At 41.7% G+C, this 24,213-nt stretch overlaps 1 protein-coding gene across 6 annotated transcripts in view; it reads right to left on the bottom strand.

The window, feature by feature from the left end:
- Window positions 1-24,213, bottom strand: part of LOC134349723 (inositol polyphosphate-4-phosphatase type I A) — a 271,499-nt gene that overhangs the window by 122,525 nt on the left and 124,761 nt on the right. For all 6 annotated transcript variants that reach the window (XM_063054477.1, XM_063054480.1, XM_063054481.1 and 3 more), the window contains one exon: window positions 22,872-22,955. The gene's annotated coding sequence lies outside the window, so the exon portion shown is untranslated. The remainder of the gene's footprint in view (window positions 1-22,871; window positions 22,956-24,213) is intronic.

Below are 24,213 nucleotides of genomic sequence, written 5' to 3'. Positions count from 1 at the left end.
TGGATGGAATTTGTACGTTTTCGCCTGCTTTCGTGGAGTCTCCACCATGCTATCAGGATATCATGAACGAGTGCCGTATATTGATGTTTGCGACAGTCGGTACTCTTATCTAATTGGTCATTTTGATGCAGCACAAGCTACGCTGCAACCGCAGTGCATGGTGGGGGAGCTATACACACATGCACTCTGGTTAGAAAGAACGAACTAGAACCCTGCAACCTGGAAACAATCTCTCTTTACAAACAGCTTTCAGTAGCGGGAGTATTGCTATATTACCATTATCCTAATTAGTATTACTTATTTTTATAATGCTCACATTACAACAGTATTTTTTCCGGGATCTATTGGGAAAGTCTCAAAGATCGACAGGTTGGCGACCACTACTGTACAGTATATTACTTTATTAAAATTTCATTTGCTGTTCATTTAATATTTCTGTTTCATTATTATCTAACTTGTACTGTTTTACATGATATTTTAAAGGTATGATGAAGCGGTTAGCTATTGCTTAATGTGATCCTTCTGTAATTCGGCATTTCCACTAATCCAGCACTCCTCAGGTCCCAATGATGCTGGATTAATGAAGACCGACCTGTAGTTAGAAAAGACATGCCAAATTTTTTTAGCCTCCCAAGGAAGTAGAATTGCTGATTAGCTTTCTTTGCCATGGCATCTACATGGCTAGATCAGGACTGTTGGTGATGTTCCCACTTAGGAACCTGAAGCTCTCAACCTCAATACAGCTGATGTCGACATTACCATGTACACTATCCCTTTCCTGAAGTCAATTACCAACTCTTTTGTTTTGCTGGCATTGAGGGAGAGTTTTTTGTCATGACATAATGTTACTAAGCTCTCGATCTTCCTCTACTCAGACTCATGTTTATTTGTGACACAACCCATTACCATGGTATCATATACAAACTTGAAGATGGATTTAAGAGCAGAATCTAGCCAGGCAGTTATGAGTGTTGATAGGCCAAAGTGAATCCTTTCTGTAGCCTACAAAAACCAAAAAGTCTGGATACGCACTGGAACTCTATTAGCATCAGAAATTTAAGAGAATAGCCTGAAATTCACTGATAAATGCATGCAGTTTTAAGTGGAACCACTGGTATTTACCCATCCAATGCCAGTCTCTCATGCAGAGTCCCAAATTACTCACGGACAATTAAGTAACATGTCTTTCAATACTTCTTGCTATGAGCCTCATGAAGTCCAGCAGCACAGCTGGGATTGCCTAAATTTCCCCAATACTTCTGCTGGGGGAAAAAAAAAGTTTTCAGTTCTGGCACTTGTTAGATCTAGTATTGCATCAATTGAGACACCGTTCCCTTGTACTCCGTACCACAATACCAGACTCTGGACCCTTCACCCCTAGATTTTTGTATTATTCAGAAGAGCAGAAGTTGAAAACAGCAGGTCCATGCCACAAAATCTATGCTGATTTTTTTTTATATATACAGTGGCATGCAAAAGTTTGGGCACCCCGGTCAAAATTTCTGTTACTGTGAATAGTTAAGTGAGTAGAAGATAACTGATCTCCAAAAGTCATAAAGTTAAAGATGAAACATTCTTTTCAACATTTTAAGCAAGATTAGTGTATTTGTACAATTTTAGAGTGAAAAAAAGAAAGCAGCACCGTGCAAAAGTTTGGGCACCCCAAGAGATTTGAGCTCTGAGATAACTTTTACCAAGGTCTCAGACCTTAATTAGCTTGTTAGGGCTATGGCTTGTTCAAAGTCATCATTAGGAAAGGCCAGGTGATGCAAATTTCAAAGCTTTATAAATACCCTGAAGAAGGCTATAAGAAGATAGCAAAGTGTTTTCAGGTAGCCGTTTCCTCAGCTCGTAATGTAATTAAGAAATGGCAGTTAACAGGAACGGTGGAGGTCAAGTTGTGGTCTGGAAAACCAAGACAACTTTCTGAGAGAACTGCTTATAAGATTGCTAGAAAGGCAAATCAAGACCCCCATTTGACTGCAAAAGACCTTCAGGATGATTTAGCAGACTCCGGAGTGGTGGTGCACTGTTCTACTGTGCGGCGACACCTGCACAAATATGACCTTCGTGGAAGAGTCATCAGAAGAAAACCTTTCCTGCGTCCTCACCACAAAATTCAGTGTCAGAAGTTTGCAAAGGAACATCTAAACAAGCCTGATGCATTTTGGAAACAAGTCCTGTGGACTGATGAAGTTAAAATAGAACCCTTTGGCTGCAATGAGCAAAGGTATGTTTGGAGAAATAAGGGTGCAGAATTTCATGAAAAGAACACCTCCGCAACTGTTAAACACAAGGGTGGATCGATCATGCTTTGGGCTTGTGTTGCAGCCAGTGGCACGGGGAACATTTCACTGGTAGAGGGAAGAATCAATTCAATTAAGTACCAGCAAATTCTGGAAGCAAACGTCACATCATCTGTAAAAAAGCTGAAGATGAAAAGAGCAAACATGAGGAAATCTGCAGATGCTAGAATTTCAAGCAACACACATAAAAGTTGCTGGTGAACACAGCAGGCCAGGCAGCATCTCTAGGAAGAGGTACAGTCGACTTCTCGGCCCAAAACGTCGAATGTACCTCTTCCTGGAGATGCTGCCTGGCCTGCTGCGTTCACCAGCAACTTTTATGTGTGAAGATGAAAAGAGGATGGCTTCTACAACAGGATAATGATCCCAAACACAGCTCAAGATCAACAACGGACTACCTCAAGAGGTGCAAGCTGAAGGTTTTGCCATGGCCCTCACAGTCCCCCAATCTAAATATCATCAAAAATATATGCATAGTCCTCAAAAGAGCAGTGCATGCAAGACGATCCAAGAATCTCACACAACTAGAAGCCTTTTGCAAGGAAGAATGGGCGAAAATCTCCCAAACAAGAATTGAAAGACTCTTAGCCGGCTAAAGAAAGCGTTTACATGCTGTGATACTTGCCAAAGGGGGTGTTACTAAGTACTGACCATGCATGGTGCCCAAACTTTTGCTTAGGGCCTTTTTCCTTTTTTGTAGTTTTTAAACTGTAAAAGATGGAGATAAAAAAGTAATCTCGCTTAAAATATCGAAGAAATGTGTCATCTTTAACTTTATGCCTTTTGGAAATCAGGTCATCTTTTACTTGCTTAGCTATTCACAGTAACAGAAATTTTGACCGGGGTGCCCAAACTTTTGCATGCCACCGTATATGCAGAGACGAAGTCCGACCAGAACTGTCTGAAATCCTGGCTCAAATTTGATTGCTTTACTGAGGAGGCAATTGAGAAAACTGATGATGACAGCGCAGCAGATGCTGTCTAGACGGACTTCAGCAAAGCATTTGACAAGGTACATGGGATTCAAGATAAGCTGCTTAATTGGATCCAAAATTGGTTTAGTAATAGCGGGCAGAGGGCAGCAGTGGAAGGATGCTTTTGTGAGTGGAATGATGCTGGAGGCCCTTGCTGTTTTTGATAAACGTTAACTACTTGGGTGTGAAGATAGGAGGTGCAAGACCATAAGATATAGGAGCAAAATTAGGCCATTTGGCCCATTGAGTCTGCTCCACCATTTGATCGTGGCTGATCCATTTTTCCTCTCAGCCCCAATATCCTGCCTTCTCCCTGTATTCCTTCATGCCCTGACCGATCAAGAATCTATCAATCTCTGCCTTAAATGAACACAAAAGCTAGGCCTTCACGGTTGCCTGTGGCAAAGAATTCCACAGATTCCCAACTCTCTGGTTAATGAAATTCCTCCTCATCTCTGTTCTAAAAGGATGCTCCTATATTCTGAGGTTGTGTCCTCTAGTCTTAAACTATCCCACCATAGGAAACATCCTCTCTACATCCACTCTATCAAGGCTTTTCACCATTCGATAGATTTCAATGAGGACACGCCTCATTCTTCTGAATTCCAGCGAATACAGGCCCAGAGCATCAAAAGCTCTTCACATGACAAGCCATTCAATCCTGGAATCATTTTCATGAACCTCTTTTGAACTCTTTCAAGTTTATGCACAAGCTTTCTAAGGGGCACAAAGCTGCTCATAATACTCCAAGGTAGGCCTCACCAGTGCTTATAAATTCTCAACATTACATCCTTGCTTTTATATTCTAGTTCTCTTGAAATGAATGCTAACATTGCATTTGTCTTCCTCACCACAGAATCAATCTACAAATTAGCCTTTAGGGAATCCTACACGAGGACTTCCAAGAAACTTTGCACCTCAGTTTTTTGTATTCTGTCTCCATTTAGAAAATAGCCAACCCTTTCATTTCTTCTAAAATGCATGACCGCACACTTCCTGACACTGTATTCCACTTGCCACTTCTTTGCCCACTCTCCTAATCCAAGACCTAAGGTTTACAAGTAGATCATGGGTGTAACATGAATGTAAGGAAGGACAAGCCAATGATTGGGTACAAATGCAGACAGAGTAAAGAGTTAAATTGTACCACAGAGGCAAAATTCAAAAGGGCAAAGGATGCAGGACTGAAGGTGTAGTATTTAAATGCACGTAGCTTTCAGAATAAGGTGGACAAACTCAAGGAGCAATTAGAGATTCGTTGGTATGACACTGGGCATCAGAGTCGTGGCTGAAAGAAGGCCATAGTTGGGAGCTTAACATCAAAGGATATATTTTGTATTGAAAGGACAGGCAGGAAGGCAGAGGCGGTGGTGTGACTCTGTTGGTAAGAGATGGAATTACATCTTTAGAAAGAGGTGACATAGGGTCAGAGAATGTTGAATCTTTGTGGGTGGAGTTCAGAAACTGTAAGGGTGAAAAAACACATTCTGGGAATCATATATAGGCCTCCAAATAGTAGCCAAGATGATGGGTTGAATTTCCAAAGGGAGCTGGAAAAGGCATATAATAAGGATAATGACACAATTGTAATGGGGGTCTTCAATATGCAAGGGAATGGGAAAATCAGGTTGGTGTCAGATTGCAAGAGAGGGAATTTGTTGAATGCCTATGAGATGGCTTTTTAAAGGAACTTGTGGTTGAACCTACTTGGGGAAAGGCTATCTTAAGATTTGGTGTTGTGTAATAACTCAGGTCATATTAGGGAGCTTAACGTAAAGGAACCCTTAGGAGGCAGTGATCGTAATATGATTGAATTCACACCACAATATGAGGGGGAGAAGCATAAGTCACATGTATCAGTATCGCAAAGAGAATTACAGAGGCATGAGAGAGGACCTCACCCAGGTGGATTGAAGGAGGATACAGGCAGGGATGATATCAGAGCAGAGGCGGCTGAAGTTTCTGGGAATAGTTCACAAGGCAAAGATATAGTTCACAAGATATGTTCTGCAGAAGTTGAGACAGATGAAATATGTCCCACAGATGAAATAAGAAGGCAGACTAGCTAATAATATAAAGCAGAATACCAAATGTTTTTTCAGTTTTATAAAGAGTAAACAGGAGGTGAGAGTTGATATTGGGTCACTGGAAAATTATTCTGGTGAGGTAGTAATGGGGGGGTGGGGGGACGACAAAGAAATGGCAGATGAACTTAACAGGTACTTTGCAACCACCTTCACTGCGGAAAACACTAGTAGTGTGCCAGAGTTCCATCAGCGTCAGGGAGCAGGAGTGAATGCTATTACTATTACAAAGGAAAAAGTGCTAGGCAAACTCAAGGGTTTTAAGATGGATAAGTCACCTGGGCCAGACGGACTACATTCCAGAGTCCTGAAAGAGTTTGCCTAAGAGATAGCAGATGCATTGTTTATGATCTTTCAAGAATCACTTGTTTCTGGCATGGTTCCGGAGGTCTAGGAACTTGCAAATGTCACTTCATTCCTTAAGAAGCGAGGAGGGCAAAAGAAAGGAAATTATAGGCCAGTTAGCCTAACCTCAGTGGTTGGGAAGTGTTGGAATTCATTATTAAAGATGAGGGTTCGGGGAGACTAATGATAAAATAAGTCAAAGTCAGCATGCTTTCTGTAAAGCGAAACCTTGCCTGACAAATCTGTTAGACTTCTTTGAGGAAGTAACAAGCAGGGTGGACAAAGTAAACGTCATTTACCTGGATTTTCAGAAGACATTTGATAAAGTGCCACATGAGGCTGCTTAACAAGATAAAATCCTATAGCCTTACAGGAAAGATACAGGCATGGATAGCAGAATGGCTGACAGGCAGGGGGCAGCAAGTGGGAATAAAGGGGGCTTTTTCTGGTTGACTGCCAGTGACTAGTGGTACTCCTCAGGGGTCAGTATTGGGACTACTGCTTTTCACATTGTTTGTCAATGATTTAGATAATGGAAATGATAACTTTGTGGCAAAGTTTGCGAATGATACAAAGATAGGCAGAGGGGTAAGTAGTGCTGAGGAAGCAATGCGATTTCAGTAGGACTTAGACAAATTGGAAGAATGGGCAAAAAAGTGGTAAATGGAATACAGTGGTGGGAAACGTATATTAATGCATTTTAGTAAAAGGAACAATAGTGTGGACTATTATCTAAATGGAAAGAAGGATCAAACATCAGACATGCAGAGAGACTTAGGAGTCCTCGTGCAAGACTCCCAGAAGGTTAATTTACAGGTCCAGTCCGTAGTAAAGGCGGCTAATGCAATGTTGACATTTATTTCAAGGGGAACAAAATAAGAGCAAGGAGATAATACTGAGTCTTTATAAGACACTAGTTAGGTCTCACTTGAAGTATTGTCCACAATTTTGAGCCCCATATCCCAGAAGGATATGTTGGCACTGAAGAGCGTCCAGAGGAGGTTCACAAGGATGATTTCAGAAATGAAGGTGTTAACACGGGGAGCATTTGGCAACTTTGGGACTGTACTCACTGAAATTTAGAGAATGTGGGGGTGGGGGGGGTGGAATCTCACTGAAACCTGCTAATTTTGAAAGGATAGTATGGATGTGGAGAGAATGTTTCCTCTGGTGGGGCTATCCAGAACTAGAGGGCACAGCCTCAAAATGGAGAGGCAACCTTTTAGAATGGAGGTAAGCAGGAATTTTTTTAGCCAGAGAGCAGTGAATCTGTGGAATGCTCTGTCACAGACTGCTGTGGAGGCCAAGTCGATCAGTATATTTAAGGCGGAAGTTGATCACTTCTTGATCGGTCAGGGCATCAAAGGATATAGAGAGAAGGCAGGTGTATGGGGTTGAGCTGGATCCGGGATCAGCCATGATGGAATGGCAATGCACACTCGATGAGCTGAATGGCCTAATTTTGCTCCTATGACTTATGGTCTCATGTACCCTCACTTCTTCCTCAAAACTAACTGCCCCTCCACCTATCTTCATATTCTCTGTAAACTAGCAACAAAGCCATCAATTCCATCATCCAAATCATTGACATATAAAGTTAAAAGTATAGTTCACAACACAGTCACCTGTGGAACACTATTAGTCACAGGTAGCAAGCCAGAAAATGCTCCCTTTCCCACTCTTTGTCCACTGCCAATCAGCCACTGCTTGTATCCATGGCAGAATCTTTCCTGTAATAACATGGACTCATAGCTTGTTAAGCAGCCTCAAGTGTGGCACTTTGCCGAAGACCTTCTGAAAATCCAAGTACACAACATCAGCCGATTCTCCTTTGTCTCTCCTGCTTGTTATTTCTTCAAAGAATTCCAACAGATTTGTCAGGCAGGATTTTTCCTTGAGGAAACCATGCTGATCATGGCCTATTTTATCATGTGCCCCCAAGTACCCTAAGACCTCATCCTTAATAATCAACTCACATCTTCCCAACCACTGAGGTCAGAATAACGGGCCTTAAGTTTCCTCTTTTCTGCCTCTCTCCTTTCTTGAAGAGTGAAGTGATATTTGCAAGCATCCAATCATCTGGAACCACTTAGAATCTCATGATTCTTGAAAGGTCATTATTAATCCCTCCATGATCTCTTCAACCACCTCTTTCAGGACGCTGGGGTGTATACCATCTGGTCGAGGAAACCTAGTGAATGTTGAAAGGACTAAATAAGGTGGATGTGGAAAGGATGTTTCCTCTGGTGGAGGTATCTAGAACTAGAAGGCACAGCCTCAAAATTGGGGGTCGATGTTTTATTACAAAAGCAAGGAGGAATTTTTTTTAGCCAAAGAGTGATGAATCTGTGGAATGTTCTGCCACAGACTGCGGTGGAGGCCAATTCTGTGTGTATATTCAAAGCGGAAGTTGATAGATTCCTGATAGATTAGGGCATCAAGGGTTATAGTGAGAGGCCAGGTGTATGGGTTAAATGGGATCCGGGATCAGCCATGATGGGCTGACTGGCCTAATTCTGCTGCTATGGTTTATAGTCTTACGGTCTAAACACTTTGCCAAGCTCAACGATCAACCAACCTTCCAAGTGCAGAGGATATTTACCAGGATATTGCCTGGATCTGAGGACTTAAGGGGTGATAATGGATAAGCTGGGTCGTTTGCCTGGAGTGAATCAACTCAACAGAGTTATATAAAATTATAAGAGGCATTGATAGCATAAATAGTCATAATCTTTTCCCCATCATAAGAATAGCAAAAACTGGGCTTTAAGGAAAAAGTCCTTTCACACATATCACAGAGTAGTCACTATCTGGATTTCACTGCCAGAGGTGTCAGATACCTTAACTTGGTTTAAGGAACACTTAGACAGGTACTTAAAATAGACGTGGTAATGAAGGATACAAACCCAATGTGGACAACTGCTAAAAGTTGGTACAAAGGGTCCATTTCTGTGCTGTATAACTTTGTGACTCCATTAGGTAAATAAAATTTCTTGTATTATTTAACGAAGTTCTTCTCAGAACCCACTTTATTAACACAATTCTCCAAATTGTCTCGTGGTGATTTTACATGGCCTATGTCAATCATAACTTATTGCTTGTTCATTACTCTTCAACAGAAACTTCCAACATTCACTTTCTATTTTATGTCCCTTGTGTTTAAATACCATCAATGTGACCAAATCGCCTGAACCTACTATATTAATTACTTTCCTAATCTTAAAAACCTTAATTAGGTCACTTGAAAATATTGTTTTCTTGGGAAAAGTCCATATTTTACTATAATGAGATTTTACTAAAATAACTAATTTTGAAATAACTTAGCAGGCAGCAACAACATATTGATATTAATAGCACAAAACTGAACACCAATTGAAATTTCATGAAGTCAATTTGGTCCATTTTCCAAATATAATAACTAATCTTGTTTCTTGATTTGGAAAGTGAGATAAGTGCCAAGAATATGTATGAATGATAATAGACTATAAAAGAATATTCAGGAAAGAGATCTGGGCTGAGGTCATCAAAACAATCAGAACAAGATGCAGAAAAACTAGAAAAGTAAGATCTTGCACCAAATTGCTGAGCAGAATTATTGGAAAAAAACAAATTCCTGAAGACTACCTTGGGTATGATACAAAATACTTCACACAAACAATATCAGCTGTGAAATAAGTTACCGTTGACATAGAAGTGTTCCTTGACATTTAAGAGACTGTAACAAAATAGAGAAGATATAAACTGGAATGATTGAGAACATGTGAGAAATATACATCCTTTAACTCAGAAAAGTCAAAACAAAACCTGGTGAATACCTGAAAATTTTTATTTAGTTAAACAAAAACTACAAATTTTAAAATTCTGTTTCCTGGGTAATTATCTTCAAACTAAGGAGATCACATACCAAAATTTCACCTCAATATTTTCAATGCAAGTTTATAATGTCCGTCTTCCATCCAGTATTGAAGAACCAAATGAAGTTGGCAGCTCCTGGCTAACTGCAAAGAGCAGCAGACATTCCTCTCGATTTTCAACTCAAAATTGGAGAAACACTTTGTACAATAAATGACAGCCCTTATAAATTGAAATTATTCAAATGTTACAAAAACTTTCTTGTTGGTGCAAAACAATTTGCTTTGCCAACAAGATGCCACAGTAACTGTTCTTGTATGACTGGTCTTCAACAACTAAGCTTATGTACTGACTAGATCACATTCCCATTAAAGTAAAGGAAGTTTATCTGAAACCAAAGTTGCCTGGGTAACTAGAATTAGGAGATTAAAGTGAAAATGAAAAAGGAAGCTGATGTAATATAAAGATGGAAAGCACAAGAATTTAAAAATGATCATTAGGTCTCAAGATAGCATTAGTGGGTATCAGAAGAGGGAAACTAGAAATCCATTTTGTAAAATATAAAGTACAAAATATAACGAAGGAAAATGTGGGAACTCAAGCCCAAAAAGATGTCTGCATGGAGACAGTGATCATGGCTAAGTCATTAAATGAGCTTTTGCAAGTTGTTATCATTCATAAGAGAATAATGTCAATGTTGCTATAAAGGGAGGAGGAATAGGAAAAACTGGGATGCTCAAAAATGAAGTTGCAAGCACAGGAATTCTTGCCCTCACTACAGAAAAAAGTGAATTTAACAGATACTGACCCAATTCTGGTCATCGGAAACAAGTGCAATAATTTGTGACAAAAATAGAGTACTTGGTAAACATGGGCTGATGAGCAAATGCCAGTAAATTTAAAGTCCAAATGTATCCAATTTGATTGGGGTAGTACAGCGGTGGGCACTGTTTCATCAGTACCACAGTGAAAGTTGTCTTTATTAAAGTCTAAATACAGAGCTTCAAGTTCTTATAACTGCTTTAACATACAGACTCTCTCTATGACTGTGAGGGCTTTCTCAGAATGTTCCAGTTTCCTCCCACATACCTAAGATGTACCGGTTGATCGGTTAATTGATGACCATAAAAATTTCCCTAGTCTGTGTGGGTGGCAGGAGAATCAAGGGAGGAGTTAATAGAGTGCAAGGTGAAAATGGGTTTAGAGTACTGTAGATCAGTGGTTCCAAACCTGGGGTCCATAAGAATTAGGCCACATGGTCCATTGAGTCTGTTCCACCATTCAGTCATTGCTGATCCATTTTTCTCCTCCTCAGCCCCACACACCAGACTTCTCCCTGTAACTTTTGATGTACGTCCAATCAAAATCAAAAAGGCGTGTCAAAAGGGCAATGTTATGACAGTCAGGGAAGATTTCAACATGCAGGTCGACTGGGAAAATCAGGTTGCAAATGGATCTCAAGAGAGTGAGTTTGTTGAATGTCTACGAGATGGCTTTTTAGAGCAGTTTGTCATTGAACCTACTGAGGGATCAGCTATAGTGGATTGCGTATTATGTAATGAACCAGAGGTGATTCGGGAGCTTAAAGTAAAAGAACCCTTGGAAGGCAGTGATCACAATATGACTGAATTCAACTTGAAACTTGGTAGAGAGAAAGTAAAGTCTGACATAGCAGTATTTCAGTGGAGTAAAGGAAATTACAGTGGTATGAGAGAGGAGTTGGCCAAAGTAAATTGGAAGGAAATGCTGGCAGAGATGACAGCAGAGCACCAATGGTACTCGTTTCTGGGAAGAATGAGGAAGGTGCAGGATAGATGTATTCCAAAAACAAAGAAATAATCAAATGGCAAAATAGTACAACCATGACTGACAAGGGAAGTCATAGCTAATGTAAAAGCAAAAATGAGGGCATAGAGCAAAGCAATTGGGAAGCTTTTAAAAACCTACAGAGCAACAAAGAATCATTAGGAGGGAAAAGATGAAATATGAAATCAAGCTAACAAACAATATCAAAGTGGATAGTAAAAGCTTTTTTAATTATGTAAACCAAAATGAGAGCAGATATAGGGCTGCTAGAAACTGAAGCCAGAAAAATATTAACAGGGGCCAAGGAGATGGCAGATGAACTAAATGAGTATTTTGCATCAGTCTTCACTGTGAAAGACACTAGCAGTGTGCCAGATGTTGAAGGGTGTGAGGGAAGAAAAGTGAGTGCAGTTACTATTACAAGGGAGAAGGTGCTCATAAAGCAGAAAAACCAGAAGGTACGTAAGTCACCTGGACCAGATGAACTGCACCCAAGGGTTCTGAAAGAGGTAGCGGTAGAGATTGTGGTGGCATTAGAAATGATCTTTCAAAAATCATTGGACTCTGGCATGTTGCCAGAGGACTGGAAAATTGCAAATGTCGCTCCACTCTTTAAGAAAGGAGGAATGCAGCAGAAAGGAAATTATAGACCAGTTAGCCTGATCTCAGTGGTTGGGAAGATGTTGGAGTCATTTATTAAGGACGAGGTTATGGAGTACTTGGTGACACTGGACAAGGTAGGACAAAGTCAACATGGTTTCCTTAAGAGAAAATCTTGCCTGACGAACCTGTTGGAATTCCCTGAGATTACACATAGGATAGATAAAGGGGATGCAGTGGATGTTGTATTTTTGGACTCTCATTTCTCTTTTATTTGTTTACATACTTGAAAAAGCTTTTACTATCCATTTTGATATTGTTTGCTTTCATATTTCATCTTTTCCCTCCTAATGATTCTTTCAGTTGTTCTCTGTAGTTTTAAAAGCTTCCCAATTCTCCATCTTCCCACTAATTTTTGCTTTGCTGTATGCCTTCTCTTTTTTTTTACATTAGCTTTGGCTTCCCTCATCAACCACGGTTGTACTATTTTTCCATTCGAGTATTTCTTTGTTTTCGGAATACATCAGTCCCGCACCTTCTTCATTTTTCCCCAGATACTCACGTCATTGCTGCTCTGCTGTCATTATTGCCAGCAGCTCCTTCCAATTTACTTTGGCCAACTCCTCTCTCATAGCATCTAAGTTAATGGCAGGAGTCGATGGCATGAAAAGGGTTGAGAACCTCTGATGCAGATGGATGCTTACTGGTGGACAACAACACAGAGGGCCAAGGTCTGTTTCCACAGTATATGATGGTAATTATGTATTTTGAAATTTCAAAAAGACACCTAGGAAGTAAAACAGTAGGTTGGATAATCTCACCTGCAGCTATAGAAAAGTACTTATCTTTATTGCTGACTGCCCAGATTAGCAGAATCCCTTGGTAATTGCCAAAATGCGACTGTGAGCTTAATCTCCTGTCCTCTGACTCTAAACAGTCTGCCTTTCTGGCAATCCAAGATTCTTCATCTGGATCACTAATTGGCAAGAAGCCTCCAAGTGAATCAAAGCCCTGGGAAGGAACAAGAGGGACTGGGGTCACCTGAAAAGCTGTTGCTTACTTGGGGAAAAATTTAAGTTGGTATGCATGAACCTTAATATTCTTTTTGATGTTGACACATAAAACCTCATCTTAGATGCATATGGAATTTTGCAGCCAATTTGAATCAAAATAGGCCATAAAATTATATTATCCTCTGAATCAGAGTTAGTTCTTCCAAAGAGTCATATGTTGTTGTTATAGGTATTTCCATTCCCCATGGCAAACTTAACTTTAATCTGTTCAGTATTGTCGATTGTTGTTTAACATAATGGCTGGCAAAACTTATAACGTGATTAGGCAAGGATCATTTAATATTTTGCTGTGATTAAGTTATTATTTGCAATAGAATGACTGCAAATATGTTGAAGTGAGTTAACTGATATTAACATGTTAACTGTATTTCACTTGCATTTGTTCTTGAAGTTAATCAATGACAGTCTTTACCAGCAAACCATTCCCATCAAATGGTGAGTAACATGAAGTTCACCACGGGACCAGCTTGCTGAACCTAGGTGGGAGTTTGCCAATCTAAACAAAACACTAAGCATCAGTACGGGTCAAAAGAAGTGGTGCCACAGGAAATTGCAGATGCTGGAATCGGGAGCAAAAGACAAACTGTTGGAGGAACTCAGTGGGTCAGACAGCATCTGTGAAGGGAAATAAGACAGTCAATGTTTCAAGACAGGACTCTTGAAAAGATGTGTCCAATTCCTTTTTTGAAAAGCTGATACTTATGGGATGACAGGGACAGTCAATGGATGAATCATGACATCACCTGGAATGGAAACAAGTCCTTAGGATCATGGAGTCAGCATCAACAAGCATGCACTCAGTAATGGAAACCACAAATTATTCTTGCCACATTCCCATCAACTCCTCCCAATTCTACCATTCATTTACAAGTTGAGGGCAGGTTTATGGCCAATTATCCTACAAATCTTTGGAATCTGTAGGAGATTGGAACGCCCAGGGTAAATGCACACAGGGAAAGCATAACCAAGAGAAAATCTGCAAATACTGGAAATCAAAGCAACAAACACAAACAGCAGGAGGAACTCAGCAGGTCAGGCAACATCTATGGAAAAGAGTACAGTCAATGTTTCGGGCCAAGACCCTTCATCAGGACTGGAGAAGAAAAGATAAAGAGTAGATTTGAAAGGTGGGGGAGGAGAGAGAGAAAAACACAAGGTGATAAGTGAAACCGCGAGGGGGAGGGGTGAAGTAAAGAGCTGGGAAGTTGATTGGTGAAAGAGATAGAGAGCTGGAGAAGGAGGATCTAATAGGAGAGAACAGAAGGCCATGGAAGAAAAGGGGGAGGAGCATCAGAGGAGGCGATGGGCAGGCAAGAGATAAGATGTGAGAGGGAGAAGGAGATGGGGAATGGTGAAAGGGAGGGAGCATGACTGGAAGTTGGAGAAATCGATGTTCATGCCATCAGGTTGGAGGCTACCTAGACAAGGTGTTCTTCCTTCTACCTGAGTGTGGCCTCATTGTGACAATGAAGGAAGACATGGATTAACATATCGGAATGGGAATGGGAAGTGGAACTAAAATGAGTGGCCACTGGGAGATCCCACTTCTTCAGGGAGACAGAGTATAGGTGCTCAGCAAAATGGTCTCCCAATCTATGTCGGGTCGCACCAATATACAGGAGGACACAGTGGGAGCACCAGACTCAGTACATAACCCCAACAGACTTACAGGAAGGACTATTTGGGGCCCTGAATGGTAGTGAGGGAGGTGGTGTAGGGGCAGGTATAGCATTTGTTCCGTTTGCAAGGAGAAGTGCCAGGAGGGAGATCAGTGGGGAAGAACGAATGGACAAGGGAGTCATGTAGGGAGCGATCCCTGTGGAAATCAGAAAGTGAGAGGGAGGGAAAAATGTGCTTGGTGGTGGGATCCCATTGGAGATGGCGGAAGTTACGGAGAATTATGTGCTGGACACGGATGCTGGTGGGATGGTAGGTGAGGACAAGAGGAACCCTATCCCTGGTAGGTGGCAGGAGGATGGGACGAAAGTAGATATGTGTGAAATGGAAGAGTTGCAGTTGTGGATAGCATTGATCGTGGAGGAAGGACAGCTCCTTTTTTTGAAAAAGGAGGACATCTCCTTCATTCTGGAATGAAAAACCTCATCCTGAGAGCAGATGTGTTGCAGAATTAAGAATGGAGAGAAGGGAATGGCATTTTTCCAAGTAACAGGGAGGGAAGAGGTATAGTCCAGGTAGCTGTGAGAGTCCATGGGTTTATAATAGACATCAGTAGATAAGATGTCTCCAGAGATAGAGGCAGGGGGATCGAGAAAGGGGAGGGAGGTGTCAGAAATGGACAAGGTAAATCAACGCTGCCCTCAACCGCATCTCTTCCATTTCACCACATCTGCTCTCACCCGATTCTCCTGCTACCCTACCAGGAATAGGATTCTTCTTGGCCTCACCTACCATGCCACATCCATAGTCATAGTCATACTTTATTGATCCCGTGGGAAATTGGTTTTCGTTACAGTTGCACCATAAATAATAAATAGTAATAGAACCATAAATAGTTAAATAGTAATATGTAAATTATGCCAGAAAATTATGAAATAAATCCAGGACCAGCCTATTGGCTCAGGGTGTCTGACCCTCTAAGGGAGGAGTTGTAAAGTTTGATGGCCACAGGCAGGAATGACTTCCTGTGACGCTCTGTGTCGCATCTCGGTGGAATGAGTCTCTGGCTGAATGTACTCCTGTGCCCAACCAGTACATTACGTAGTGGATGGGAGACATTGTCCAAGATGGCATGCAACTTCGACAGCATCCTCTTTTCAGACACCACCGTCAGAGAGTCCAGTTCCATCCCCACAACATCACTGGCCTTAGGAATGAGTTTGTTGATTCTGTTGGTGTCTGCTACCCTCAGCCTGCTGCCCCAGCACACAACAGCAAACATGATCCAGCGCATAATTCTCTGTAACTTATACCATCTCCGACGGGATCTCTCCACCAAGAACATCTCTTACCACCCCCCCCCACAACTTTCTGCTTTTCGCAGGGATCGCTCCCTATGCAACTCCCTTTTCCATTCGCTCCTCCTGGCACTTATCCTTGCAAGTGAAGCAAGTGCTGCGCCTGCCCCTTCACCTCCTCCCTCACTACCATTCAGGGCCCCAAATATTCTCCTCAGGTGCGGCCTCACTTCACCTGTGAGTTTGTTGGGGTCATACACTGTGTCTATTGCTCCCGGTGTGGCCTCCTGTATATTAAAAACATAGAAAACCTATAGCACAATACAGGCCCTTCGGCCCACAATGCTGTGCCGAACATGTACTTACTTTAGAAATTACCTAGGGTTACCCACTGTCTTCTATTTTCTAAGCTCCATGTACCCATCCAAGAGTCTCTTAAAAGACCAGATTGTACCCCATTGGTGAGACCCGACATAGATTGGGAGACCACTTCATCAAGCACCTACACTCCATCCACCAGAAGAAACACGATCTTCCAGTGGCCACCTTTTTTAATTCCACTTCTCATTCCGATATGTCAATCCATGACCATCTCTACTGTCGCAATGAAGCCACACTCAGGTTGGAGCAACAACACCTTCTATTCAGTCTGAGTAGCTTCCAACCTGATGGGAGGAACATCAATTTCTCAATCTTCTGGTAATGCCACCCCCCCCACCATACTCCATCTCCTTTTCACTCTCTCATCTTATCTCCTTGCCTATCCATTGGTGCTCCTCCCCACTTTGCTTCCTCCTATGTCCTTCCGTCCTCTCCTATTAGATTCCCTCTTCTCCAATCCTACATCTCTTTCACCAATCAAATTTTCAGCTCTTTACTTCATCCATCCTGCTTTCACCTATCACCTTGTGTCCTCCCCGCACCTTTTGAATCTACTCATCTTTTGTTCTCCAGTCCTGCAGAAGGGTCTCGGACCGAAATGTCAACTGTACTCTTTCCCATAGATGCTTCCTGGCCATTAGACCATAAGACATAGGAGCAGAATTAAACCATTCAGCCCATTGAGTCTGCTTCACCATTCCATCAAGACTGATCCCGGATCCTAATGAACCCCACACATCTGCCTTCTTGCCATATCCTCTGATGCACAGACTGATCAGAAAACTATCAACTCCCACCTTAAATACACGCATGGACTTGGCCTCCACCGCAGTTTGTGGCAGAGCATTCCACAGATTTATTGCTCTCTGGCTAAAAAAATTCCACCTTACCTCTGTTCTAAAGGGTCACCCCTCAGTTTTGAGGCTGTGCCCTCTAGTTCTAGATATCCCCACTATAGGAAACATCCTCTCTAAATCCACCCTATCTAGTCCTTTCAATGAGATCCCTCCGCATTCTTCTAAATTCCAGTGAGTACAGGCCCAAGGCTGCCAAACACTCCTCATATGGCCTGCTGAGTTCCTCAAGCATTTTTGCGTGTTGTTTGAAAGTACAACCTCCACCCAGGCAGCACAAGGGGTCAAGACTGAAGCTGGATCACCACACAATGAGGCATTAACTGTAATAGCTTTGTTATAATGCTGCACTAGAGACTTAAAGGAACAGATAACTTTTTTTCCAGCTGAAAAAGCATAGTGTTGTTCCTAACAAGTCTTATTTAAAAATATGATTTGAACTGTGGCATATAGAGCATAATTTCAAAACCTGAGCTGCATATCCTTGATTTCCTCACTTGCAAACCCCAGTCAGTTTAGATTGGCACACACATCTCCTCCACAATCTCCGTCAGCACGGGTGTACCACCCTTAGCCCCTAGCTCTACTCGCTTTATGCTTATGAATGTGAAGCTAAACACAGCTCAAATGCCATGTTTAAGTTTGCTGATGACACCACTGTTGTTGGCTGAATCACAGGTGGTGACGAATCAGCAAAAAGGAGGGAGACTGAAAATCTGGCTGAGTGGTGCTATAACAACCTCTTACTCAACGTGAGCAAGACCAAGGAGCTGATTATTGAATTCAGGAGGAGGAAACAAGAGCTCCTTGAGGCAGACCTCATTGGAGGATCAGAGGTAAAGAGTGTCAGCAACTTAAAATTCCTCGCTGTATCATTTCAGAGGATCTGTCCTGGGCCCAGCACATTAGTGAGACGAAGAAGAAAGCAAGCAGCGGCTCCACTTCCTGAGTAGTTTGCAAAGGTTCAGCCTGACATCTAAAGCTTTGATAAACTTCTATGGATGCATGGTGAAGAGTATATTGAGTGGGTGCATCATGGTCTGGTGTGGAAACATCAATGCTCTTGAATGGAAAATCCTGCAAAAATAATGGATATGGCTCAATCCATCATAGGTAAAGCTGTCTCCACCACTGAGCACATTTATGTGGCGAGTTGACACGGGAAAGCAGCATCCATCATCAGGGTCTCCATCACCTAGGTCCTCCTCTCTTCTCATCGCTGCCATCAAGAAGGTGGTAGAGGAGCCTCAGGACTCACACCACCAGGTTTGGGAAGATGTTTTACCACTCAACCATCAGGCTCTTGAATCAAAGGGGATAACTCTACTCAACTTCACTTGCCCCATCACTGAAATATTCTACAACCTATGGACTCAATTTCAAAGACTCCTCTCATAGTCTCGATATTTATTTACTATTATCTTTTCTTATTTTGTATTTGCACAGTTTGTTGTCTTTTGTGCATTGCTTGTGCGTCCATCCTGTGGGTGTGGTCTTTCATTGATTCTATTATAGGTCTTGGATTTACTGATTATGCCTGCAAAAAAGTGAATCTCACGGTTGTACATGGTGACATATATATAGTTTGATAATAAATTTACTTTGCATTTTGAGCAAACTCAAGCAGCAGAGGGACAAATTGAAAATGTTGTTTAAAAGGCATTGAAGAATCTTGCTTTTTTTTAAAGACAATAAATGAGGGAATTATGTGAGAACTTCATATTGTGCTTTATTGTGCTTTAGCTTGAGTGTCAAGGCCAATTCTGTGCACTTTACTTTAGAAAGGATGTCAATGCTCTTCAAAGGGCACAAAAAACATTATCAAAATAATAGCAACTTCAATACTATGGAGACAAGCAATTGAGTCATTCCTCTGGAAGGAGAGAATGTTGAGGAAAGATTTAAATTAGATTAGATTATGAGGACACTCAGTCCTCGTTTATTGTTGTTTATTGAGACCTCACGGAGTACTGTGGGCAGTTTTGGTCTCCTTATTTAAGAAAGGATGTGCTGACGTTGGAGAGGGTACAGAGAAGATTCACTAGAATGATTCTGGGAATGAGAGGGTTAACATATGAGGAACGTTTGTCCACTCTTGGACTGTATTGGACTATAATGAAAACCAATTTCCCCCGGGATCAATAAAGTATGACTATGACTATGGCTATGTATTCCTTGGAGTTTAGAAGAATGAGGGGAGACCTTATAGAAACATTTCGAATGTTGAAAGGCATGGACAGAGTGGATGTGGCAAAGTTGTTTCCCATGATGGGGGGAGTCTAGTACGAGACAGCATGACTTAAGGATTGAAGGGCGCCCATTCAGAACAGAAGTGTGAAGAAATTTTTTTAGTCAGAGGGTGGTGAATCTATGGAATTTGTTGCCACGGGCAGCAGTGGAGGCCAATTCATTGGGTGTATTTAAGGCAGAGATTGATAGGTATCTGAGTAGCCAGGGCATCAAAGGTTATGGTAAGAAGGCAGGGGAATGGGACTAAATGGGAGAATGGATCAGCTCATGATAAAATGGCGGAGCAGACATGATGGGCCGAATGGCCGACTTCTGCTCCTTTGTCTTATGATCTTATTGTCATTTAGAAATGCATGCATTAAGAAATGATATAATGTTCCTCCAGTATGATATCACAGAAACACAGGACAGATCAAGACTAAAACTGACAAAAACCACATACAGGTTTCCCCCGCCATCCGAAGGTAGAGCGTTCCTATGAAACGGTTCGTAAGCCGGAATGTCGAAAAGCGAAGAAGCAATTACCATTAACTTATGTGGGAAAAATTTGTGAGCGTTCGCAGACCCAAAAATAACCTACCAAATCATGCCAAATAACACATAAAACCTAAAATAACAGGAACATATAGTAAAAGCAGGAATGATATGATAAATACACAGCCTATATAAAGTAGAAATACTTCTCTACAATCATTGCCTACATTGTTCTCTGTAGCGAAAATCTCACACAAGTGCTCTCGGCAGAAACACTCTCTCCAGTAACCTTTAAGCTATGAAGCTGCCAAATCATACCAAATAACATACAAAAATATACAGCCTATATAAAGTAGAAATAATGTATGTACAGTGTAGTATCACTTACGGGAATCAGGAAGACAGCGCAGAGCACACTGATAATGGTGTGTTAGGCTGAGTCGTCCGAGGTTGGGGTGGTGCAGTGCCCCCACCCGCCAGGCAGCGAACCAATACCAATCCGCGAAGCATGCAGCAGTGGCCAGGACGCACCCAGCACATCTTTAAGAAAAAAGCCAAAATAAACAAGCGAATTAATTAGGTACCACCTGGCACATACATGTCGGCCCAGATCACAGGCGACGCAATTGGCAATTGCCTCTGATCTGGGCTGACATTTACGTGCTGGGCAGCACCTAATTAATTAGCTTGTTTATTTCGGCTTTTTGTCTTAAAGATGGGGTGCGTCCCAGCTACCGCTGCATTCTTCGGAGCCCGGTATTGGTCTACGGTCAGGATGCTGGGGTGGTGGGACACAGGGGTGTCATCTCATCGTCGTCTGTTTCCATCAGGGCAGCCAGGTCCTCTTCATGTCTGCCTGCCTCGATGTTGAAGGTCGAGGTTCGTCGTCCTCTGTGGCTGAAGGCTTGAAAAACGACAGTATGCTTGACTGCTTAGCCTCACGCATTTTTCTATCATACAGTTCTTTGTAAGGACTCAAACCATCTTGCAAATATGCCCTAAACCGACGTACCCTTTCAAAATTAAAGTCGTACTTTTCCGCAATCATTGCTATGAAAATCTCACGCAGTTGCTTCACATTCAGTTCCTGGACGACTTCACTTCTGGTCCATTCGCCACCGCATTCGGTTTTGATTGTTATCCTTTCCTCTTCCAATTGCATCAGCTCTTCATCCATCAGTTCTTGGTCATGGGATGCCAAAACCTCTTCAACATCATCTTCGTCAACTTCCAGAAACCAAACTCATTTTGTCCTTGCTTTGTTCACCACAAGCGAAACGCTTAGTTATGTCTAGTTTTACCCTTACGAGCTCTTTTAGGCTTTTCCGATACCTTAGAACTCATCTTGCTAATGGCTGCTCACAGGCACGTGTTTAAACAATGCCGGCTAGAATGCCGTTCCGAATCCGGGGGAGAGCGGCTGCTTGAGGCGCGCACTGCCCTTTATCGCACTGCTTTATTTCGCACACTGCCTTTTATCGTAACAGTGAAAACACCTTCTGTTAGCGAAAACAGGTAACTAATGTAGGTCTTTTGTAACAGCGAGGTGTCGTAAAGCCAATGTTCGAAAAGTGGGGGATTTCTGTAATTATAACATATAGTTACAACAGTGCAAAGCAATACCGTAATTTGATAAAGAGCAGACCATGGGCACGGTAAAAGAAAAAGTCTCAAAATCCCGATAGCCCATCATCTCACACAGACGGTAGAAGGGAGAAACTCTTCCTGCCATGAACCTCCAGCACCGCAAACTTGCCGATGCAGCACCCTGGAAGCACCCGAACACAACCGACTCTGAGTCCATCCGAAAACTTTGAGCCTCCGACCAGCCCACCAACACTGAGCACCATCTCTGCTGAGCGCTTTAATGCCACTCCGGCCGCCGAGCAACAAGCAAAGCCGAGGACTCGGGGCCTTCCCCTCCCGAGATTCAGGATCACACAGTAGCAGCGGCAGCGAAGCAGGCATTTCAGAAGTTTCACCAGATGTTCCTCTGTGTTCTCACGTCTGTCTCCATCAAATCAGGATTGTGCACCGCACTCTACTTTACAGATAACAGATATTCATCACTAGAGTGGCCACTGCGCGCTGCATCGCGCCACCATCTTCTCCTATCCAAGAAGAGCAAGAAGTTCTCAAAATTTTTAAATACTTTGGAGTAGTAAAAAGGAGGAAACTGTTTCTTACTGCAGAAGGACGATTACCAGTGGACAAATGTACATATGAATAATCGGCAAAAGAACCAGAGACAGTGTGAAACTAAGAGAAACTGAATAATGATAAGGGAGGTACAGCTTTAAAGGTGAAGAAATCTTCACCCGGAAACTGCATTCTCAGTGGGGCCCCAGTGCCCATATTCCACTGAGAATTATCAAGTTACAAGAGAATTTATTATAGGTCCATCAATCCTGCACTCTAAAGTCCCATGTATGCAAAAAAAAAGAGCTGTGGTTCATCTGATATCTCTTTAAAGAGACACTACAAGTTCAATCGTCCAAACAACATTTTTCTAGACTATATCAATCTCTGATTTTCTTTAGTTACATTTATACAGAGTTCAGTGTACTTTACTCACTCCTGATGTATTAACTTTGTAGCAAGACCTATAAGGGATTACCATAGTGTAGGAAAATGAGAATTGTGTGTACTTTTTTTGTGTCAAATTTCACTAACAATAGCAACAGTAGTCTTAACACATCTTGGAGAATAATGATAGGTCAGGTAAATACCCTAGAAATTGGTAAGAAGGAGAACCTAATGATCTGTTTTAATAGAGGAACCAAGTTGAATAGCCTTGTTTCTTCCAAACCACAAGGTAATGTATAACACCACCATTACTCAAAAGTATTAATTCTTCAGTAATATAGAATTGAGAAAACACATTCATGGAATCAGACTTGTAAATTGTAAACATTTGTCAGATTCATTAAATGATCATGTACAAATCTATTACTTACATATGGCAGGATTGATTTGCTTGTGTTATTGAATGTCTCTGCATTTCACCATCTTAAATTAGATTTTCCACATCCACGATCCACCTTTGAAAAAAAGAAGAGAAAGAAAACTTATAAACCTGCACTTGTGTCTTGTTGAAACACTTTCACTCCAGCATCACAAGGTGAGGAATGATTTACTCTGGTTGGTTTCTCTCTTTGGTCTCTCTAAACTTCTTTAAATATTAGCTATATGCTTATTTAGCACTGCAGCACAGGAGCATAAATCAAACTGATACTGTGATAAACCTGTGAGAATGGTACACTACACACACCGCATTGCTTTCCTGCAGACAAAAATTGGGAGTCTCTCTAACTGTATTGCTGGATATTTTCCATAGTTCAAGAGGGCACAGTATAGTAATTTCACACTTGAGCCAATACATTTCACCTAAATATAATGATGTGTTTGCTTGTCTGCTGCAGAAATACACTTCCAGGAATGTGCTCTGTAAACTGAAAAATGTAAATTCATTTGCAGGCCTACTAGGGATTTTTTTTACACAAAGAAAAACAAGCAAAAGCTGCAGATACAAGAAATCTACAACAAAATAAAACAGAAAATTCTGAAAGCAAGTAATATATTGTGTAAAGAGCAAGACTTAATGATTTAGGTACTCCTTCCACAAATGCTGCCTAATTTACTGAGTATTTCGAGCATAACGTCTTTGTATTTGCCAAAGTTGCACAGTTTTTCATAGTCATAGTCATACTTTATTGATCCCGGGGGAAATTGGTTTTCGTTAAATACATTATATTATACGTTAAATAAATTATTCCACAAATAATTAAATAGTAATAAAACCATAAATAGTTAAATAGTAATATGTAAATTATGCCAGGAAATAAGTCCAGGACCAGCCTATTGGCTCAGGGTGTCTGACTCTCCAAGGGAGGAGTTGTAAAGTTTGATGGCCACAGGCAGGAATGACTTCCCATGACACTCCGTGCTGCATCTCGGTGGAATGAGTCTGTGGCTGAATGTACTCCTGTGCCCACCCAGTACATTATGTAGTGGATGGGAGACATTGTCCAAGATGGCATGCAAATTAGACAGCATCCTCTTTTCAGACACCACCGTCGGAGAGTCCAGTTCCATCCCCACAACATCACTGGCCTTACGAATGAGTTTGTTGATTCTGTTGGTGTCTGCTGCCCCAGCACACAACAGCAAACATGATAGCACTGGTCACCACACACTCGTAGAACATACTCAGCATCGTCCGGCAGATGTTAAAGGACCTCAGTCTTCTGAGGAAATAGAGACGGCTCTGACCCTTCTTGTAGACAGCCTCAGTGTTCT

This window comes from Mobula hypostoma, chromosome 7 (genome assembly GCF_963921235.1).
Source record: "Mobula hypostoma chromosome 7, sMobHyp1.1, whole genome shotgun sequence".
Lineage (NCBI taxonomy): Eukaryota > Metazoa > Chordata > Chondrichthyes > Myliobatiformes > Myliobatidae > Mobula > Mobula hypostoma.
This window is presented reverse-complemented; position numbering and strand designations above follow the sequence as displayed.